This window comes from Amborella trichopoda, chromosome 13 (assembly GCF_054954075.1).
Source record: "Amborella trichopoda isolate Santa Cruz 75 chromosome 13, AtrichopodaSantaCruz75HAP2 v2.0, whole genome shotgun sequence".
In the NCBI taxonomy this organism is placed as follows: domain Eukaryota; kingdom Viridiplantae; phylum Streptophyta; class Magnoliopsida; order Amborellales; family Amborellaceae; genus Amborella; species Amborella trichopoda.
Window position 1 is genome coordinate 22,492,501 of NC_142348.1, and position 22,866 is coordinate 22,515,366.

The following is a 22,866-nucleotide window of genomic DNA, read 5'->3' on the forward strand; positions in this document are numbered from 1 at the left end:
GTGAGTGTGAGTGTGAGTGTGAGTGTGAGTGTGTGAGTGTCATTGTGAGTGTGAGTGTGAGTGCGAATATGAGTATGAGTGTGAGTGTGTGAGCTTGTGTGTGAACGAGTGTGATTGTGAGTGTGTGCGTGAGTGTGAGTGTGAGTGAGTGAAAGTGAGAGTGAGAGTGACAGTGAGTGTGTGTGTGTATTAGTATGAGTGTGAGTGTGAGTGTGTGTATGGTGTGTGAGTGTGGGTGTGTGTGAGTGCGAGTGTGAATATGAGTGTGAGTGTGAGTGTGTGAGTGTGTGTGTGTGTGGGTGTGTGAGTGTGTATGTGGGTGTGGGTGTGAGTGTGAGTGTGAGTGTGATTGTGATTGTGAGTGCGAGTGTATGAGTGAGAGTGTGAGTGTATGTGCAAGAGTGTGTGTGAGTGTGTGTGCTTATGTGAGTGTGTGTGAGTGTGTGTGCGTATGTGAGTGTGTTTGTGAGTGTGTGTGGTGTGTGTGTGTGCCTGTGTTAAGAAAAAGTTACTTAATAAAGTTGGAAACCAATAGTAATGCTCCAAAAAATTCACTCCATAGTTGCATGAAAGAAGCAAGAGTATGCGTGTGTTAAGAACAAGTAACTTAATAAAATTGCAAACCACAAGTAAAGCTCCAGAAAATTCACTTCATATTTGCATCAAAGAAGCAAGAGTTTGTGTGTGTTAAGAAAAAGTTAATAAAATTGCAAACCACAAGAAAAGCTCCTGAAATTTTACTCCATATTTGCATGAAAGAAGAAAGAGCGGTATACTAGAGAAAAAGAACCATTAAGCAAATCAAGATTGCAGGATCAAGATCTCGTATATTGAATAACGTAAAGAGATCCACCTCTATGATAACTTGCTTTCATGGTTGTTGACTTATGAGAAAACTCGATGAAAAAAAATTTACATGGGCTATCACAATTGGGTATTTAGCATACCCGATTCATCAAGAGAAGAAACTCATTCTTATGCCTAATTCTATACAAAGTAATATGGAATTTCGCGAGGCATATCAGATTAGAGGTGATAGTATATATATTTGTGAGTATCAGTGTGATTGTGAGTGAGTGTGAGTGTGAGTGTGAGTGCGTGTGTGTGTAGTATAAAAATCAGTGTACGTATAAGTCAATAAAGGCAAAAACTGTATAAACTGATAACATTCGCTAATAACTGTATGAACTGATAATAAGTGTTTATATAGTTATATATATCAGTATATATATAAATGTATGTACGCATTATCAACGCGTAAGTGTGCATGTGTGTGCGCATATCAGTGTTTATAAATAGCAAGTGTATACATACATAAACATATCAGTATATACATATCTTATATAGACACACTGTATATATATATATATATATATATATATATATATATATATATATATATATATATATATATATATATATATATATAAGTATCTCTATGATCATATATATTAATGTATATAGAATGCATGTAATAGCATACACATACACAATATATATGCACTTATTAACGCATAACGGTGCATGTGTGTGTGCATATATGTGTATATATCCATTGCTAATTGTATAAAATTGATGGCAAGCAACTGTATATATACTCGCATAAACATATCAGTATAAACACATCGTATATATTTACATATCAGTCCATACACAACACATAAACATGTATAGTATATATATCTGTGAGTGAGTGTGAGTGTGTGTGAGTGTGAGTGTGTATGTCTGTAGTAGATATATCTATGAGTGTGTGTGTATGAGTGTGAGTGTGTGTGAGTGTGTGTGTGAGTGTGTGTGAGTGTGAGTGTGAGTGTGTGTGTGAGTGTGAGTGTGTATGTGTCTGTGTGTATGAGTGTGAGTGGTGAGTGTGAGTGTAAGTGTGAGTGAGTGTGTGTGTAGTATATAAATTAATGTAGATATACGTTAATAACTGTATGAACTGATACATCAATATATATAGAAATATATACATTAGCGCATTGTATAGATACAGTTATGCACTTTACACATACACATATCAGTATACACACATCGAATAAATACAAACATCACGCACACACACACATCAATGTATTCTTTACACACTAATAGTTGTATATACACTGAAAACAATGATATATATTGCTATACATCAATACGTACACAAATTTCTCTAATCATTGTGTATATCACTGAGAATAATACATAGTCTTATACATTAGTGTATATATAAACCCTTTATATATGTACATATGAGTGTGCATATATAAATATCAGTGTACATATATCAAGTTATACAAAAACTGCAAGCAACAGTATACATACATGCATAAACATATCAGTATATACATATCGTATATATGCACACATCAATCCATACACAACACGCATATATGTGTAGTATATATATCTGAGTGTGAGTGCGAGTGCGAGTGTGAGTGTGTGTGTGTGAGTGAGTGAGAGTGTGTGTGTGTGAGTGAGTGAGAGAGTGTGTGTGTGTGAGTGAGTGAGAGTGAGAGTGTGTGTGTGTAGTATATAAATCAGTGTACATAAAGAGATCCGCTTCGATGATAAGTTGCATTCATGCTTGTTGAATTACAAGCAAACTCAATGAAGATGAAGCTCATCAACAATAATAAAAACAAGTACAAATATATGATAAAAAATTTAGATGGACTATCACAATTGGGTATTTTAGCATACCCAATCCATCAAGAGAAGAAACCCATTCTTATACCTAATTCTATACAAAGTAATATGGAATTTCGCTTAAGCTTATCTGATTAGACGTGATAGCCAGAAGAAATAATCTCCTTCTTTAATACCTGATTTTATCACAATTTGGAAATTGTATATGGTAGGAAAAATCATTTACAGAGAAGATAATGATTCAAATGGTACGAATTGAGAGGAAAACTAATCAAAAAGGAGGGGGCAAGGGATCTGTCCCTTTACCTTGTTGGCTGCAACTGCCACCTGTGCATTCATATACATATCAATGTACATCCCACCTGTGCATTCATATACATATCAATGTACATCTACGCTAATAACTGTATAAACTGATAAAAAGTGTATGTATGGTCATAAACATCGGTGTATATAAAAATATATATATGCAATATTAATACGTAAGGGTGCAGGTGCGTGCGCATACCATGGTTATATATAACAGACAACAAGTTTATACATGCACGCATAAACATATCAATATATACATATCGTATATATATACACTGTATATATATAAACTGCTAATATATGTCCTTATGGTCATATATATAAGTGTATAAAGAATGCATGTAATAGTGTATACAGTATATATACACTTATCAACGCGTAAAGGTGCATGTGCATGCGCATATCAGTGCATACATATATTGATAATTGTATACATATATTGATAATTGTATACATATACATAACAATATCAATATATACATATCGTATTATACATACACACATCCGTCGATACACACCACGCATATATGTGTAGTATATATATTTGTGAGTGTGAGTGTGAGTGAGTGTGAGTGTGAGTGTAAGCGCCAGTGTGTGTGTGTGGGTGAGTGTGAGTGCGAGTGTGTGTAGTATACATATATGTTAATAACTGTATAAATTGATAAATACTGTATATATCGTCATATATACTAATGTATATATTAATGTACCGTATATATACAGTTACGCACTTTAAACATACGCACATATCAGTATATACACAGCGTATATATACAGACATCACACGCATACATACACACATCAATGTATTTTTTACACACTAATAACTATACATATAACAGATAACTAATGTATTGTATGGTTATATGCATCAGTATGTATATATATACTGAAAACAATGGTCTATATTACTATACATCAATTCGTACACAAATTGAGCGAATAACTGTATATATCACTGATAATAAGTATATACATGGTCTTTTACATAAGTGTACATATAAACCCTTTATACATATGCATATGAATGTGCGTATATACATTTCATTGTATATATACACTAATAAGTGTATAAACTAATAATAAGTGTTATATATGGTCATATATATCAGTGTACACAGAAATAAATATATGCACTATCAATGGGTGAGCGTGCACATGTGTGTCGCATATCAGTGCATATATAACTAATAGCAAGTTTATACATACACACATAAACATATCAGTAAATACATATCATTTATATGCACATCATATATACATATAAACTACTGATAAGTGTCAATATGGTCAAATATGTCAGTGTATATAGAATGCATGTATTAGTGTATACATACACATTATATATGCACTTATCCACGCGTAAGGGTACATGTGCGTGCGTATATCAGTGTATATATACATCGATAATTGCATATAACTGATAGCAAGCAACTGTATACATATACGCAAAAAGATATGCATCTACATATCGTAAATATGCACACATCAGTCCATACACACCACGCATGTATAGTAAACATATCTGTGAGTGTCAGTGTCAGTGCTAGTTTTTGTGTGAGTTGTGAGTGTGTCTGTGTGAGGGTGAGTGTGAGTGTGAGTGTGAGTGTGACTGGGAGTGGGAGTGTGAGTGTGAGTGTGTGTGTGTGTGAGTGTGAGTGTGAGTGTTGAGTGTATGTGAGAGTGTGTGAGTGTGCTTGCAAGTGTGAGTGTGGCTGTGAGTGTGAGTGTGCGTGCGAGTGTGTGAATGTGTGAATGTGTCAGTCTGTGTGAGTGTGTGTGAGTGAGTGTTAGTGTGAGTGTGAGTGTGAGTGTGAGTGTGAGTGTCAGTGTGAGTATGAGTGTGTGTGTGTGTGTATGAGTGTGTGTGAGTGTGAGTGTGAGTGTGAGTGTGTGTGTGTGTGAGAGAGTGTGGGTAAGAGCATGATTGTGCGTGAGTGTGAGTGTGTGAGTGTGAGTGTGTGTGTAGTATATAATCAATGTACATTTATACTAATAACTGTATAAACTGATAAATTGTGTATATATCGTTATATATATCAATGTAAATAGAAATGAATATACTAATGCACTGTATATATACAGTTATGCACTTTACACATACACACATATCAGTAAGTACACATCATATATATACAAACATCACACACACACACACATAATAATTATATATACAGCAGATAACTAATGTATTGTATGGTTATATGCATTAGTAAATATAAATACACTGAAAACAATGGTATATATTGTTATACATCAATACGTACACAAATTGAGCTAATAACTGTATATATCATTGATAATAAGTATATACATGGTCTTATACATTAATGTATATATAAACCCTTTATATATATGCATATTAGTGTATGTATATACATTTCAATATACATATACACTACTAACTGTATAAATTGATAATAAGTGTCTATATGGTCATACATATCAGTGTATATAAAAATTTATGTATGCACTATTAATGCATAAGTGTGCATGTGCAAGCGCATATCAGTGTGAGTGTGTGTGAGTGTGTGTACGTGTGTGAGTGTGAGTGTGAGTGTGAGTATGAGTGCAAGTGTGAGTGCGTGTATATGTGTGTAGTATATAAATCAGTGTATATATACATTAATAAATGTATAAACTGATAATAAGTGTATATATAGTCATGTACATCAATGTATATAGAAATGCATATAATAATGCACTGAAAATATACAGTTATGCACTTTACACATACACACAAATCTGTATATATACATCGTATATATACAGACATCACACACACACATATCAATGTATTTTTACATACTAGTAACTGTATATATAGTTGATAACAATTTATTGTATGGTTATATGCATCAGTATATATATAAACTCTGAAACTACTGGTATACGTTGCTATACATCAATACATACACAAATTGAGCTAATAACTGCATATATAACTGATAATAGGTATATACTTAGTCTTATACAGTAGTGTATATACAAACCCATTCTTATACATTAGTGTGAGTGTGAGTGTGAGTGTGTGTGTGTGGTGTGTGTGTGTGTTAAGAAAAAGTTACTTAATAAAATTGCAAACCACAACTAAAGCTCCAAAAAATTCACTCCATATTTACATGAAAGAAGCAAGAGTTTGTGTGTTAAGAAAAAGATACTTAATAAAATTGCAAACCACAACTAAAGCTCCAAAAAATTCACTCCGTATTTGCATAAAAGAAGAAAGAGAAGTACGATACATGAGAAGAAAGAACCATTAAGCAAATCAAGATCCAGATCTCAAATATCGAATAACGTAAAGAGATCCACCTTGATGTTAAGTTGCTTTCTTGCTCGTTGATTTAACAGAAAACTCGATGCAGATGAAGCTCTTCAATATTAATAAAAACAAGTACAAATAAGAAAAAAAATTTAAATGGTCTATCACAATTGGATATTTAGCATACCCAATTCATCAAGAGAAGATACCCATTCTTATGCCTAATTCTATACAAAGTAATATGGAATTTTTCCTAGGCATATCAGATTAGAGGTGATAATATATATATCTGAGTGTGAGTGTGAGTGTGAGTGTGTGTGAGTTTGAGTGTGAGTGTGAGTGCGAATGTGTGTGTGTGTGCGTGTGTATATGTGTGAGTGTGCGTGTGAGTGTGAGTGCGTGTGCGTGAGTGTGAGTGTTTGTGCGTGTGTGTAGTATATAAATCAGTGTACATATACGTTAATAATGTATAAACTGATAATAAGTTTATATATGATCATATACATCAATATATATAGAAATGTATATACTAATGCACTGTATATACACAAACACACAAATCCGTACATACACATCGTATATATACAAACGTCACACACACACACATATCAATGTATTTTTACATATTAGTAACTGTATATATATTGAATAACTAATGTATTGTATGGTTATATGCATCAGTATATATATATATACACTTTGAAAACAATGGTATATATTGTTATACATCAATACATACGCAAATTGAGCTAATAACGTTATATATCGCTGATAATAGGTATATACATGGTCATATACCTAAGTGTGAGTGTGAGTATGTGTGTGTGTTTGGTGTGCATATGTGTGTGTTAAAAAAAAGTTACATAATAAAATTGCAAACCACAAGTAAACCATCAGAAAATTCACACAATATTTGCATGAAAGAAGCAAGAGCAGTACTATACTAGAGAAGAAAAAACCATTAAGCAAATCAAGCTAGCAAGATGAAGATATCAAATATCGAATAACGTAAGGAGATCCGCCTTGATGATAAGTTGCATCAGGCTTGTTGATTTACAAGAAAACTCGATGAAGATGAAGCTCATCAATAATAATAAAAACAAGTACAAATAAGATAAAAAATTAACATGAATCATCACAATTGCTTATTTAGCATACCCAATTCATCAAGAGAAAAAACCCATTCTTATGCTTAATTCTATACAAAGTAATATGGAATTTCGCCAAAGCATATCAGATTAGAGGTGATAGTATATATATTTTTGAGTGTCAGTGTGATTATGCATGAGTGTGAGCTAATAAGTATATACATATTCAAATTGAGCTAATAACTGTATATATCACTGATAATAAGTATACACATGGTCTAATACATTAGTGTAAATATAAACCCTTTATACATATACATATGAGTGTATGTATATACATTTCAATGTACATATATACTAATAACTGTATAAACTGATAATAAGTATCTATATGGACATACATATCAGTGTATATAGAAATGTATGTATGCACTATCAATGCGTAAGGGTGCATGTGCATACGATATCAGTGTGAGTGTGAGTGTGTGTGTACGTGGGTGTAAGTGTGAGTGTAAGTGTGAGTGTGAGTGTGAGTATGAATGCATGTGTGTGTGTGTATAGTATATAAATCAGTGTACATTATACATTAATAAATGTATAAACTGATAATAAGTGTATACATCAATGTATATAGAAATGTATATAGTAATGCACTGAAAATTTACTATTATGCACTCTACACACACACAAATACGTGTATACACATCGTACATATACAGACATCACACACACACACATATCAATGTATTTTTACACACTAGTAACTGTATATATAGCTAATAACTAATGTATTGTATGGTTATATGCATCAATATATATATATACTCTGAAAACGATGGTATGTACATAACAAATTGAGCTAATAACTGTATATATCACTGATAATAGGTATATACATGGTCTTATACAGAAGCACATATACAAACCCATTCTTATACATTAGTGGGAGTGTGAGTGTGAGTGTGTGTGCGGGCTGTGTGTCTTAAGAAAAAGTAAATAAAATTGCAAACCACAAGTAAAGTTCCAAAAAATTCACTCCATAGTTGAATGAAAGAAGCAAGAGATTGCGTGTGTTAAGAAAACATTACTTAATAAAATTGCAAACCACAAGTAAAGCTCTATAAAATTCATTCCGTATTTGCAAGAAAGAAGAAAGAACCATTAAGGAAATCAAGCGTGCAAGATCAAGATCAAGATCTTAAATATCGAATAACGTAAAGAGATCCGCCTCGATGATAAGTTGCTTTCATGCTTGTTAATTTACAAGAAAACTTGATGAAGATGAAGCTCATGAATATTAATAAAAACAAGTACAAATAAGAAAAAAAATTTACATTGACTATCACAAATTGGGAGAGAAGAAATTGTATATATCACTGATAATAGGTATATATACATGGTCTTATACAGTAGTGTATATACAAACCCATAATTATACATTAGTGCGAGTGTGAGTGTGAGTGTGTGTGTGTGGTGTGTGTGTGTGTGTGTGTGTGTGTGTGTTAAGAAAAAGTTATAAAAGAAGAGAGAGTTGTATGTTAAGAAAAAGTTACTTAATAAAATTGCAAACCACAAGTAAAGCTCTAGAAAATTCACTCCGTATTTGCATGAAAGAAAAAAGAGCAGCACTGTACTAGAAAAGAAAGAACTATTAGAAAAATCAAGCTTGCTAGATCAAGATCTCAAATATCAAATAACGTAAAGAGATCTGCCTTGATAATAAGTTGCTTTCATGCTTGTTGATTTACAAGAAAACTCAATGAAGATGAAGCTCATCAATATTAATAGGAACAAGTACAAATAAGAAAAAAATTTAGCATCGACTATCACAATTGGGAATTTAGCATACCCATTCTTATGTCTAGTTCTATACAAAGTAATATGGAATTTTGCATAGGCTGATCAGATTAGAGGTGATACTATATATAACTGTGAGTGTGAGTGTGAGTGTGAGTGAGTGTGAGTGTGAATGTGAGTGTGTGTGTGTGTGCGTATATGTGCATGTGAGTGTGAGTGTGAGTATGATGTGAGTATGTGAGTGTGAGTGTGAGTGTAAGTGTGTGAGTGTGAGTGTGAGTGTGAGTGTGAGTGTGAATGCTTGAGTGTGAGTGTGAGTGTGAGTGCATGTGTGTGTAGTACATAAATCAATGTACATATGCGTTAATCAATGTATAAACCGATAATAACTGTATATATAGTCATATACGTCAATGTATATAGAAATGTATATATTAATGCACTGTATATATACAATTATGTACTTTACATATACACAAATCCGTATATACACATCGTATAATCATCACACACACACACACACATATAAATGTATTTTTACACACTAATTGTATATATAACGGATAACAAATGTATTGTATGGTTATATGCATCAGTATATATATAGACACTCGGAAAACGGTGGTATATATTGCTATACATAAATACGCACACAAATTGAGCTAATAATTGTATATATCATTGATAATAAGTATATACATGGTCTTATACATTAGTGTATATATAAACCCATCCTTATGCATTAGCGTGAGTGTGTGTTTGGTGTGCATGTGCGTGTATGTGTGTTAAGAAAAAGTTGCATAATAAAATTGCAAACCACAAGTAAAGCTTCAGAAAATTCACTCCATATTTGCATGAAAGAAGCAAGAGTGTGTGTTAAAAAAAAGTTACTTCATAAAATCGCAAACCACAAGTAAAGCTCTAGAAAATTCACTCCATATTTGCATGAAAGAAGCAAGAGTGTGTGTTAAGAAAAAGTTAATTAATAAAACAGCAAACCACAAGTAAAGCTCCAGAAAATTCACTCTATATTTGCATGAAAGAAGCGAGAGTGTGTGTGTTAAGAAAATGTTACTTAATAAAATTGCAAACCACAAGTAAAGCGCCAGCAAATTCACTCCATATTTGCATGAAAGAAGCAAGAGCAGAAATAAACTAGAGAAGAAAGAACCTTTAAGCAAATCAAGCTTGCAAGATCAAGATCTCAAATATCAAATAACGAAAAGAGATCCGGCTCGATGATAAGTTGCTTTCATGCTTGTTGATTTACAAGAAAACTCGATGAAAATGAAGCTCATCAATATTAATAAAAACAAGTACAAATAAGAAAAAAAATTACATGGACTATCACAGTTGGGTATTTAGCATACCCAAACTCATCAAGAGACGAAACACAATCTTGTGCCTAATTCTATACATAGTAATATGGAATTTTGTCTAGACTTATCAGATTAGAGGTGATAGCTTATATATCTGTGAGTGTGAGTGTGAGTGTGAGTGTGTGTGAATGTGAGTGTGAGTGCGAGTATGTGTGTGTGAGCGTGTGTGTGTGTGTGTGTGTGTGACTGTGACAAACATCAATGATCGGTCAGATTCTTAACCCAATATATGAGAAATGTAAGGTCAGACTTTCGACTTAAGCCATGACAGGCATCGGTAGTTGGTCAGAGCCTTAGACCAACATGAATGATATGCAGATAAGTTCCGATTAAATGAAACTCTTTTCTCCTATTTTAGATGTCATATGTCCCAAGAAATTCTTGAAGGAGTAGAGGATTGGTGGGAAAAGTGCACCGGGGTTGAATTAGCTCGTCATAGACTCGTATGCCAAGCTAATGGCAATGTCAATGAATATCTAAGATGGCCCCTTTCTATCAGTTATTTGATCGAGCCTCTTGGCCTTGGCAGGTTTAGCAAGGATTATCATCGGGGTCTTCCTCCATAAAGCCTCCTCCATTATGAGCATAAAATTGTCGTTGGAAATAGAATATTTCCTATACTTGCACATCAAATTGCCAAGCGTACTGCCTGACAGGATCCCTCAAGTTTAGATGTGAGGAAGAGAGCAGCTTCTAAAATGATCTCATAAGCACAGAACTCTTAGGCGCCTGCGAATGTTTGACCTGGCCATATGATCGTTACACTAACGTGGTGAGGGCATACTTGGAGACCTAGTGTTGAGCGAAAAACACCAACTTCTTTGACCATGGGGAGGTCGTCATGTCTCTCTTGGATCTTCATTTCATTGACGATCTTTCCATTCTTGGAGATCGTTATGAGGAGTTTATCCAAGATCATGACATCATATTTGAGGATAAAGTTTATCCCGGCCTTCGAAAGCCGACAGCCTTGAGAAGGCCATTCAAGGAGTTTTGGAAGTTGGCTTTTCTTTAAGGAGGCCCTAAAGTGTGGATCACGCATTTCTTCGATTCAGACAGGGCTATAGGGGAACCAGGCAACCCTATTTTAACTTCAAGTAACAAGCCCCCTGTCCTTAAGGTTGAGATGCCTCCCCGTCCCACAGACCTAATTGATACCATCTACTTGACGTCCTATATTGGGTCCTAAAATTAGGATCGAGTACCTTTATATGGCTTGTGATTTGGTCAAGGCCATAAGCCCAACCCGTCTTATGCAGTATCTATAATGGGCTCCATGTGGCGACTAACACTTCAAAGAGTTTGGGACATGCTCGCATGGGTTTTCCCTCTCCATTATGTTTATAGGTGGCTGGGTGCCTACTTCCAAGCACCTACCATCTAGCAAGCGACATCGATTGCAGTACCTTCCAAATTTTACTGCACTTGTTGGGACACAAGGTTGTTTTTCAATCCGATAATATTGCGAGGAAGCTTTTCCAAGGTGATAAACTTTTTTTCAGGGCAAGCCCTTTCCCATTGGGGGCCCAACTGACCGTCTTTTCAAAGATGAGTATGGATCTCAGGTTGACAATGACCCAACCAGCAATCGGGAGATAATGTATCTCCTAAGTGTTCATGGTGCCACACTCCCACCGAGTTGGCATCAAGAAGATGATCGAATTATACAGTCCTCACCAATGCATATGGCAGCACGGGATGAACTAACACTGCCCCTTATCATTTACAAGCAAATTGGCACTAGAATAGTGTGAAGACTGTGTGGGATTCTTGCACCACGATTAACCATGTGTGCAAGTTCATTGTTCCCCATTATGGAAAATATTGGTACCACGGGTCACAAAGAGGCCATTAGGTTCAGTCGATGCAGAACATGCCTATGTTTCGGCTTGATGGGAAGATAGTAACCAATTTTAAGAGTCACATCGCTGATGGCTCTAGCTACTGGAAAGTGGAATGAGTTTTCCTTTTGACTGGAACACCCTCAGTGTTGAACATCCTATGGACATTGAGTTCATAGTGGAACAAATGGATGAAGGCAGGGATTCCTTCTATCATCACCTAGCCAAATTGTTTGCCAACTAGCTAGGGGTTCAAGACAGATTTCACACCCTCTCGTTTGAAACATCAAAATGGTGGTTGACCCCAGGCATGCCAAATCCATTAAAAGAAAAGCTAGGACTCCGTCTCCTTTAAGAAAGAGAGTCGAAGAACCTAGCCAAAAGTTTTGCACATTCAAAGACTGAGCCACCGGCTAAGGGTAAAGGAAGGCTCAAAGTCCTTCAGCTTCAAAGGTTCCTTGCAAGGAATCAAATGCTCCATTTATCAAATCGGAACAACATGAAGCCGATCCAAAGGGTAAGGGAAAAAGAAAATTAAGTAGCATCTTGCCTTCAGAGTCATCTCTCAAAGAACCAGCTACCAAATTGGTTTCTGAGGGTAGAACACGGTGCTCTCCATTAACGAACATCTCAAAGGCTCACGTTCATGCAGTCAGTGATCCAATGTCCATTCCTTCGAAGAGGAGTGAGAAGCATATACCTCCTAAGAAGTCGAGTCCTTCTCCTTTCCTATACTGAAAAAGCATAGCTAAGAAGAAGACGATTGAGACGATTGAGCTGGACACCCGTTCTCCATCTCCTATGGCACCATCTTCTCCAGTTCATGGAACAGAACCACAAGGAGAAGGATTTTTTTTTGTCTGTGATGAACCAAGCAAGCAACTTCTTTTGATAGTGACGAAGAGCTAATAGATGCGCTAAAAGGTATTCCTGGCTTGCCCAAGCCTCCCACTAAGGAGTAGTTAAGGAAAATCAGGCGAATGGCCCCTATGGTTGAGGATATCCCCATGCCTTATGATCATGATGTCTAATAGTGGTGTTTCTCCCCAGCGTTATAGAGAAGGCTTGTCTCAGGTTGAGGTGTCTGTCAGTATTGTGGCAATAACAAATATTTTGCTTTCATCCAACCTCCACAACCTGAGCTCTCGTTCTTATGTAAGTCTGCCATTCCCTATTTATATACTTCGCATGGACGAAGCCAGCTCCTCAGGCATTTGATTGAACCATCGTGCTGCAATACTTCTTTACATGACTATTTTCATTTCTAACTTTTAGGCTTTCTACAAGGACTTCTTTGCTCATTCCCCCGGAGGATACTCCTGAGCCCATGCTTACCAGCATTGGTGCCGAGACACCATCTACTATTTCTGCTGAGATTTTTATCACTGAAGCAGAAGTCTTGGTTGCTACTCCTCCCTCTACTGAGCCAAGTGAAGTCAATGCCCAACCTCTTTTATTAGCTGAGGCCAACATTTCTACAGCCAATGCTCCCGATTCCAATGAGACTGATGTTGTTCCTCCTCCTTTGGTCGAGGTCAATGTTCCTGAGGTGCAAGCCATTAACCCTGAAACGGATTTGGTCATTGTCCCTGCTCTTCCAGAGGCCTTGGTTCAATTCACGATGAAGTATTCGACAAACCTAGGGGAAGGGCAGAAGAAGATGGGTCAGGAAGTGGTGAGGTCCGTTTTAGATCTTTGGGCAACTATCTATTGGCAGACCTGAGGACAACTTCAACTTCTATGTCCCAACTGATATCAATTGCAGGTTCATGGGGGGCTAACAAAGAGAAGCTTCGTGAACCGGTGAACAAGATTGTTCAAAATGCCTAAGGAAATTGCTTTCGCTCAAGAGGCTTTGGTTACTGTGTTCCCTGACGTCATCTCCTCAGGGGAATTGGCAGTTGAAAATCATCGAAGTGATATCCTAGAAGCTGATTAAGACTTTTAAGTAGTTAAAGCTAGGGTTGAAGAACTTAAGGCTCAATCTGTAACGGCACAGGTTCACCAACAGATTATGTTGGAGAACATTGCATGGGCAAAAACCTTTCTTGAGGCTCAGAAGAGGGAGCTCCATGAGCAGGAGGCTTACATGGTTAATCTTAATGACTCACAGTTGTGCAGCGTGCGAATAATGTCGCCAAAAATTTCGAGGAATCCTTAAATAGTCTTAACGAAGCAAAGGAAAACCATGGGACTTCTAGGAAGCAAATGGAGGAGAAGGTGCTGGCAAAGGTGCTTTAGGCGTGCTTGATGCACTTTTCCTCTACTTTTTATTTTCTTTTTCTTTTGAGAAGACAAACGGCTTTGTGGTTTTGTGTATATATTTTAATTCTTGGTGGCATGTATAAACTTGCTTATGCTTTTCTTTCCTTTGACATCGAAAATACACATATATTTTTTTTCAAGCATCCTATCTCTTGGTTTGGTAGCGTCCATTGCCCTATGAAATTCAAAGGTATTTTCGCAGCGTCCTCATATTTAAACAAACTACACCCCAATTAGTGCTCTGGAAAGGAATAAGGAGGGAGTTGTGTTGAAGCCTTCCCTACGACAAAAGAGTAAGTCGATGCTTGGTGTCGTAAGACACTAAGATTTTCTATAGTTTATAGGGATATAGAAAGGACTGTATATAAAAGCCTTCCACACCCTTCTAAAAGGTATGGGTAGCTAATGCTTGATCGTAAGACTCTAAGGAGTACTGTCGTTTATAGTCATACAGGAAGGACTATATAAAACCCTTCCACACCCTTAAAATGCGTACGGTGGACAATACTTGGAGTCATAAGACTCTAAGGAGTACTGTAGTTTATAGTCATACATGAAGTATGTGATGATGCTTTAGGTCATATGTTGTGGACCTAGTTATAGGCATTTTAGAGTCATGCATCACGGACCATATAATAAATAGTTTAGAGTCATATATCATAGACAGTTGAAGCCCTATAAAGTTGTGCATTAGGCCTATATATATATATATATATATATATATATATATATAATAAGTGTCTATATGGTCACATATTTCAGTGTATATAGAATGCATGTACTAGTGTATATATACACAGTATATAAGCACTTATCAAGGAGGTAGGGGTGCATGTGCATGAGCATCGCAGTGTATATATACATTCATAATTGTATATAACTGATAACAAGCAACTATATACATACACGTATAAACATATCAGTTTATACATATCGTATAAATACTCACATTAGTCCATATATAACATGCACATATGTGTATTATATATATCTGGGAGTGTGAGTGTTAGTGTGAGTGTGTGTGTGTGTGACGTGTGTGTATGTGTGTGTGTGTGTGTGAATGTGTGTGTGTGAGTGTGAGTGAGTGTGAGTGTGAGTGTGAGTGTGAGTGTGTGTGTGTGAGTGTGTGTATGTGTATGTGTGTGTGTTTGTGAGAGTATGAGTGTGTGTGAGTGTAGTATATAAATCAGTATACATATATGTTCATAACTGTATAAACTGATAATAAGTGTATATATGGTCATACACATCAATGTATATAAAAATATATATATTAGTGCACCGTATATAAACAGCTGTGCACTTTACGTATACACACATATCAGTATATACACATCGTATATATACAGATATCACACACACACATATCAATGTATTTTGTGCATACTAATAATTAATGTATTGTATGGTTATATGCATATGTATATATATATATATATACACTGAAAATAACGGTATATATTGCTATACATTAATACATAAACAAACTGTGCTAATAACTGTATATATCACTGATAATAAGTATATACATGGTCTTATACATTAGTGTATATATAAACCCTTTAAACATATGAATAAGAGAGAGCATATATACATTTTGGTGTACATATATGCTAATAACTGTATAAACTGATAAAAGGTGTCCATATGGTCATTTATATCGATCTATATAGAAATATATGTAAGTACTATCAATGCGTAGGGGTGCATGTGTGTGAGCATATCAGTGTATATATAACTGATAGCAAGTTTATACATAAACGTATAACCATATCAGTATATGCATATCGTATATATACACATTGTATATAAATATAAACTGGTAATAAGTACATGGAACGCATGTGCGTGTACATATGCGTGAGTATATACTTTGATATTTGTATATAACTGATAGCAAGCAACTGTATGCATAGATGCATAACTATATCAGTATATACATATCATATATATGTGTATATAAACACACATCTGTCCATACACAACACGTATATAGGTGTAATATATATATATCTGTGAGTGTGAGTGTGAGTGTGAGTGTGAGTGTGTGTGTGAGTGTGAGTGTGAGTGTGAGTGTGAGTGTGAGTGTCTGTGGATGTAGTATATAACTCAGTGTACATATATACCTTTATAACTGTATATGCACTAATTAATGCGTAAGGGTATATGTGCGTGCGCATATCAGTGTATATATACAATGATAATTGTAAATAACTGATAGCAAGCAGTTGTATATATAGGCGCATAAATATGTCAGTATATACATATTATATATACACACACCAGTCCGTACACAACACACATAAATATGTAATATATAGATATATCTTTGAGTGTGACTGTGACTGTGATTGTGACTGTGAATGTGAGTGTGTGTGAGTGAGAGTGTGAGTGCACGTGTGTGTGTGGGTATATGGATGTCGTATATAAATCAGTGTACATATCATAGATATACACACATCAGTCCATACACAACACGCATGTATGCGTAATATATATATCTGTGAGTGTGAGTGTGACTGTGAGTGTGTGTGTGAGTGTAAATGTGAGTACGTGTATGTGTGTGGGTGTAGTATATAAATCAGTGTACATATATGTTCATAACTGTATATATACAGTCATGCACTTCACACATATACGTATATCAGTATATACACATTTTCTATACAGACATCACACACACATATCAATGTATTTTTTACACACTAATAATAGTATATATAGCTGATAGCTAATGTATACGTACACGCATAAACATATCAGTATATACATATCGTATATATACAAACATCAAAATACACAACAAGCATATATGTGTATATATATATATTTATGTGTATGACCATATATACACTTATTATCAGTTTATATAGTTATTAACGTATATGTACACTGATTTATATACTACACACACACACTTATATATATACTACACATATATGCATGTTGTGTATAGACTGATGTGGGTATATTTACGATATGTCTATGCGTATATGTATACACTTGCTCGCTATCAGTTATATACAATTATACATGTATATATACACGTGGATGCACCTTTACGCGTTGATTAGTAAATGTATATACATGCATTTTATATACACTAATATATATGATAATATAGACACTTATTAGCAGTTTATATGTATATATATACAGCGTTTACTATACAATATATATATACTGATACATTTATGCGTGTATGTAAACACTTGCCGTCATTAACATATATAGTGTTTATATATACGATATGTATATATTGATATATTTATGCGTGTATGTATACACTTGCTATCTGTTACATATACAATGATATGCACACGCATTTATGCATTGATAAGTTCATACATATATTACGTATACACTGATATATATGAGCATATAGATACTTATTATCAGTTTATCGGTTATTAACTTATATGTACACTGATATATATATATATATATATATATATATATATATATATATATATATATGCACACTCAAACGCATATGTATAATGTATAAGACCATGTATATACTTATTATAAATGATACATACAATTACTAAAATAATTTGTGTACATATATATATATAGCAATACATATCATTGTTTTCAATGTATATAGTGTGTGTGAGTGTGTGTGACTGTACGTGTGACTGAGTGTGTGGTACATAAATCAGTGTACATATATGTTAATAATAGTATAAATTGATAGTAAATGTGTATATAGTCATATACATTAATGTATATAGAAATATATATATTAATGCATTGTATATATACAATTATGCACTTTACATACACACAAATCAGTATATACACATCACATATATATAGACAGAACACTCACACACTCACTTACAATAATGTATTTTTAAAACACTAATAACTGTATATAAAGTTGATAACTAATGTTATGTAACGATAATTGCATCAGTAAATAAATATACACTGAAAACAAGGGTATACATTGCTATACATCAATACGTATACAAATTGTGCTAATAACTATATATAGCACTGCTAATAAGTGTTTACATGGTTTTATGCATTAGTGTATATATAAACCGCTTATACATATGCATATGAGTGCGCGTATATAAATATCAGTGTACATATACGCTAATAACTGTATAAACTGATAATAAGAGTCCTCATGGTCATATATATCAATATTTAAGGGTGCATGTGCGTTCGCATAATAATGTATATATATAACTGATTACAAGTTTATACAGACACGAATAAACATATCAGTATATACATTTCGTATATATATACATAAACAACTAATGAGTGTCTATATGGTCATATATATCAGTGCATATAGAATGCATGTATTAGTGTATACATACATAGTATATACGCACTCATCAACGTGTAAGGGTGCATATATGTGTACATACCAGTGTACATATACATTGATAATTGTACTTAACAGATAAAAACAATTATATACATACATATGTAAACATATAGTATATACATATCGTATATATACACACATCAGTCCACACAGGACACGCATATGTGTAGAATATATATCTGTGAGTGTGAGTGAGATTGTGTGAATGTGTGTTTGTGTGTATATAAGTGTGTGTGGTATATAAATTAGAAAACATATAGGTTACTAACTGTATAAACTGATAATAAGTATATATATATTGTCATATACATCAATGTATATAGAAACGTATATATTTTAACACACTAATAACTGTATATATATAGTTATGCATTTTACACACTATGCACTTTACATACAAACATATCAATATATACTCATCGCATCTATACAGACATCACACACACACACAGATATTAATATTATTTTTACACATTAATAACTATATATATAGCTGATAACTACATATTAATATTATTTTTACACATTAATAACTATATATATAGCTGCTAACTAATGTGCGAGTGTGAGTGTGAGTGTGAGTGTGACTGTGAGTGTGTGAGTGTGAGTGTGAGTGTGAGTGTGAGTGTGAGTGTGTGTGTGTGTGTGTGAGTGTGAGTGTGAGTGCGAGTATGTGCGTGTGGTGTGTGTGCGTGTGTGTAAAGAAAAAGTTAATAAAATTGCAAACCACAAGTCAAGCTCTAGAAAATTCACTAAATATTTGCATGAATGAAGCAAAAGTGTGTGTGTTAAGAAAACGATACTTAATAAAATTGCAAACCACAAGTAAAGCTCCAAAAATTTCACTCCATATTTGCATGAAAGAAGCAAAAGCAGTCCTATAATAGAGAAGAAAGAACCATCAAGCAGATCAAGCTTGCAATATCAAGCTCTCAATATCGAATAATGTAAAGAGATCCACCTCTATGATAAGTTGCTTTCATGCTTGTTGATTTACAAGAAAACTCAATGAAGATGAAGCTCATCAATAATAGAAAACAAGTACAAATAAGATAACAAATTTACATGGACTATCACAATAGGGTATTTAGCATACCCAATTCATCAAAAGAAGAAACTCATTCTTATGCTTAATTCTACACAAAGTAATAAGGAATTTCGCCAAGGCTAATCAAATTACAGGTGATAGTATATATATTTGTTAGTGTGAGTGTGAGTGTGAGTGTGAAAGAAGCAAGAGCACTAATATATCACTCCATATGTGCATGAAAGAACCAAGAGCAGTGCTATACTACAGAAGAAAGAACCATTAAGCAAATCAAGCTTGCAAGATCAAGATCTCAAATATCGAATAACGTAAAGAGATCCGCCTCGATGACAAATTGCTTTCATGCTTGTCGATTTACAGGAAAACTCAACGAAGATGAAGCTCATCAATAATAATTAAAACAAGTACAAATAAGATAACAAATTTACATGGACTATCACAATAGGGTATTTAGCATACCCAATTCATCAAGAGAAGAAACCCATTCTTATGCCTAATTCTACACAAAGTAATAAGGAATTTTGCCAAGGCTAATCAAATTACAGGTGATAGTATATATATATTTGTCAGTGTGAGTGTGAGTGTGAGTGTGAGTGTGAGTGTGAAAGAAGCAAGAGCAGTAATATATCACTCCATATTTGCATGAAAGAAGCAAGAGCAGTGTTATACTACAGAAGAAAGAACCATTAAGCAAATCAAGCTTGTAAGATCAAGATCTCAAATATCGAATAACGGAAAGACATCCGCCTTGATGACAAATTGCTTTCATGCTTGTTGATTTACAGGAAAACTCAACAAAGATGAAGCTCATCAATAATAATAAAAAAATGTACAAATAAGATAAAAAATTTAGACGGACTATCACAATTGGGTATCTAGCATACCCAATTCATCAAGAGAAGAAACCCATTCTTATGCCGAATTCTATACAAAGTAATGTGGAATTTCGCCTAGGCTTATCAGATTAGAAGTGATAGTAAATATATATCTGTGAATGTGAGTGTGAGTGTGAGTATGTCAGTGTATGTGTGTGTGACTATGAGTATGAGTGTGAGTGTGAGTGTGAGTATGAGTGTGAGTGTGAGTGTGAGTGTGTATGTATGTAGTTTATAAATCAGTGTACATATACGTTAATAAATTTATAAACTAATAATAACTGTATATATAGTCATATACATATCGTATATATACACAATAGTCTATACGCAACACACATATATGCATAGTATAAATATCTGAGTGTGAGTGTGTGTGTAAGTGTGAGTGTGTGTGAGTGAGTGCGAGTGTGCGTGTGCGTGTAAATGTGAGTGTGAGTGTGAGTGTGAGTGTGAATGAGTGTGAGTGTGTGTGAGTGTGAGCGTGAGTCTGAGCGTGAGTGTGAGTGTGAGTGTGAGTGTGTGTGTAAGTGTGAGTGTGAGTGTGAGTGTTAATGTGAGTGTGAGTATGAGTGTGTGCAGTATATAAATCAGTATACATATATGTTACTGACTGTATAAACTGATAATAAGTGTATATTTTGTCATATACATCAATGTTTATAAAAATGTACATATTATGGTCATATAATGCACTGTATATATACAGTTATGCCTTTTACACATACACACATATCAGTATATATACATACACACACACATGTCAATGTATTTGTACACACTAATAACTATATATAGAGTTAATAACTAATGTTTTGTATGGTTATATGCATTAGTATATAAAAATATACTGAAAACAATGGTAAACATTGCTATACATCAATACATACACAAATTGAGCTAATAACTGTATATATCACTAATAAACCCTTTATACATATGCATATGAGTATACGAATATACATATCAGTGTACATATGTACTAGCAACTGTATAAACCGAAAATAATTATCTATATGGTCATAAATATCAGTGTATAAAGAAATGCATGTATGCACTATCAATTTGTAGGAGTGCATGTGCGTCAACATATCATTCTATATATAATTGATAGCAAGTTTATACATACGCGTATAAACAAATCAGCATATACATATCGTATACATGCACACTATATATATATATATATATATAAACTGCTAATAAGTGTTTATATGGTCATATATATCAGTGCATATAAAATGCATTTATTGGTATATACATACACAATATATACATTTATACTGATTTATAACTGATAGCAAGCAACTATATACATACACACATAAAGATATCAGTATACACATATCGTATATATACAAACATCAGCCAATTCACAACATGCATATATGTATAGTATAAATATCTGTGAGTGTGAGTGTGTGTGTGTGAGTTGTGAGTGTGAGTGTATAAGCGTGAGTGTGAGTGTGAGTGTGAGTGCGAGTGTGAATGTGAATGTGAGTGTGAGTGTGTGAGTCCATGAGTGTGTGTGAGTGTGAGTGTGAGTGTGAGTGTGAGTGTGAGTGTGAGTGAGTGTGTGTATGTGTAAGTGTGAGTGTGAGTGTGAGTGTGAGTGTGAGTGTGAGTGTGAGTGTGAGTGTGAGTGAGTGTGTGTATGTGTGAGTGTGAGTGTGAGTGAGTGAGTGAGTGTGAGTGTGAGTGTGTGTGTGAGAGTTTGTGTGTGTGTGTGTGTGAGTGTGTGTGTGTGATTATTAGTGTGAGTGTGAGTGAGAGTGAGAGTGAGTGTTAGCATGAGTGAGACTGCAAGTGAGAGTGAGTATGTGTGTGAGTGTGAGTGTGAATATGAGTGTGAGTGTAAGTGTGAGTGTCAGTGTATAGAATTGCATGTATTAGTATATACATACATACTTACACAATATATATGCATTTATCAACAAGTAAGGGTGTATTTACGTGTGCACATCACTGTATATCATTGATAATTATATATAACTGATAACATGTCGTATATATACACACA

General features: G+C 34.3%; 1 long non-coding RNA gene across 6 annotated transcripts in view; it reads right to left on the reverse strand.

Annotated features, from left to right (window-relative positions):
• Positions 1-22,866, reverse strand: part of LOC148779084 (uncharacterized) — an 85,088-nt gene that overhangs the window by 20,154 nt on the left and 42,068 nt on the right. For 2 of the 6 annotated variants that reach the window (XR_016048221.1, XR_016048213.1), the window contains exon 4: positions 6,253-6,313. The exons of 2 other annotated variants lie outside the window; for them this stretch is intronic. This is a non-coding gene — a long non-coding RNA (uncharacterized LOC148779084). Of the gene's footprint in view, positions 1-2,934; positions 2,991-6,252; positions 6,314-22,866 lie in introns of all 6 variants that reach the window. 2 more of the 6 variants (XR_016048216.1, XR_016048212.1) reach the window with 1 other exon arrangement.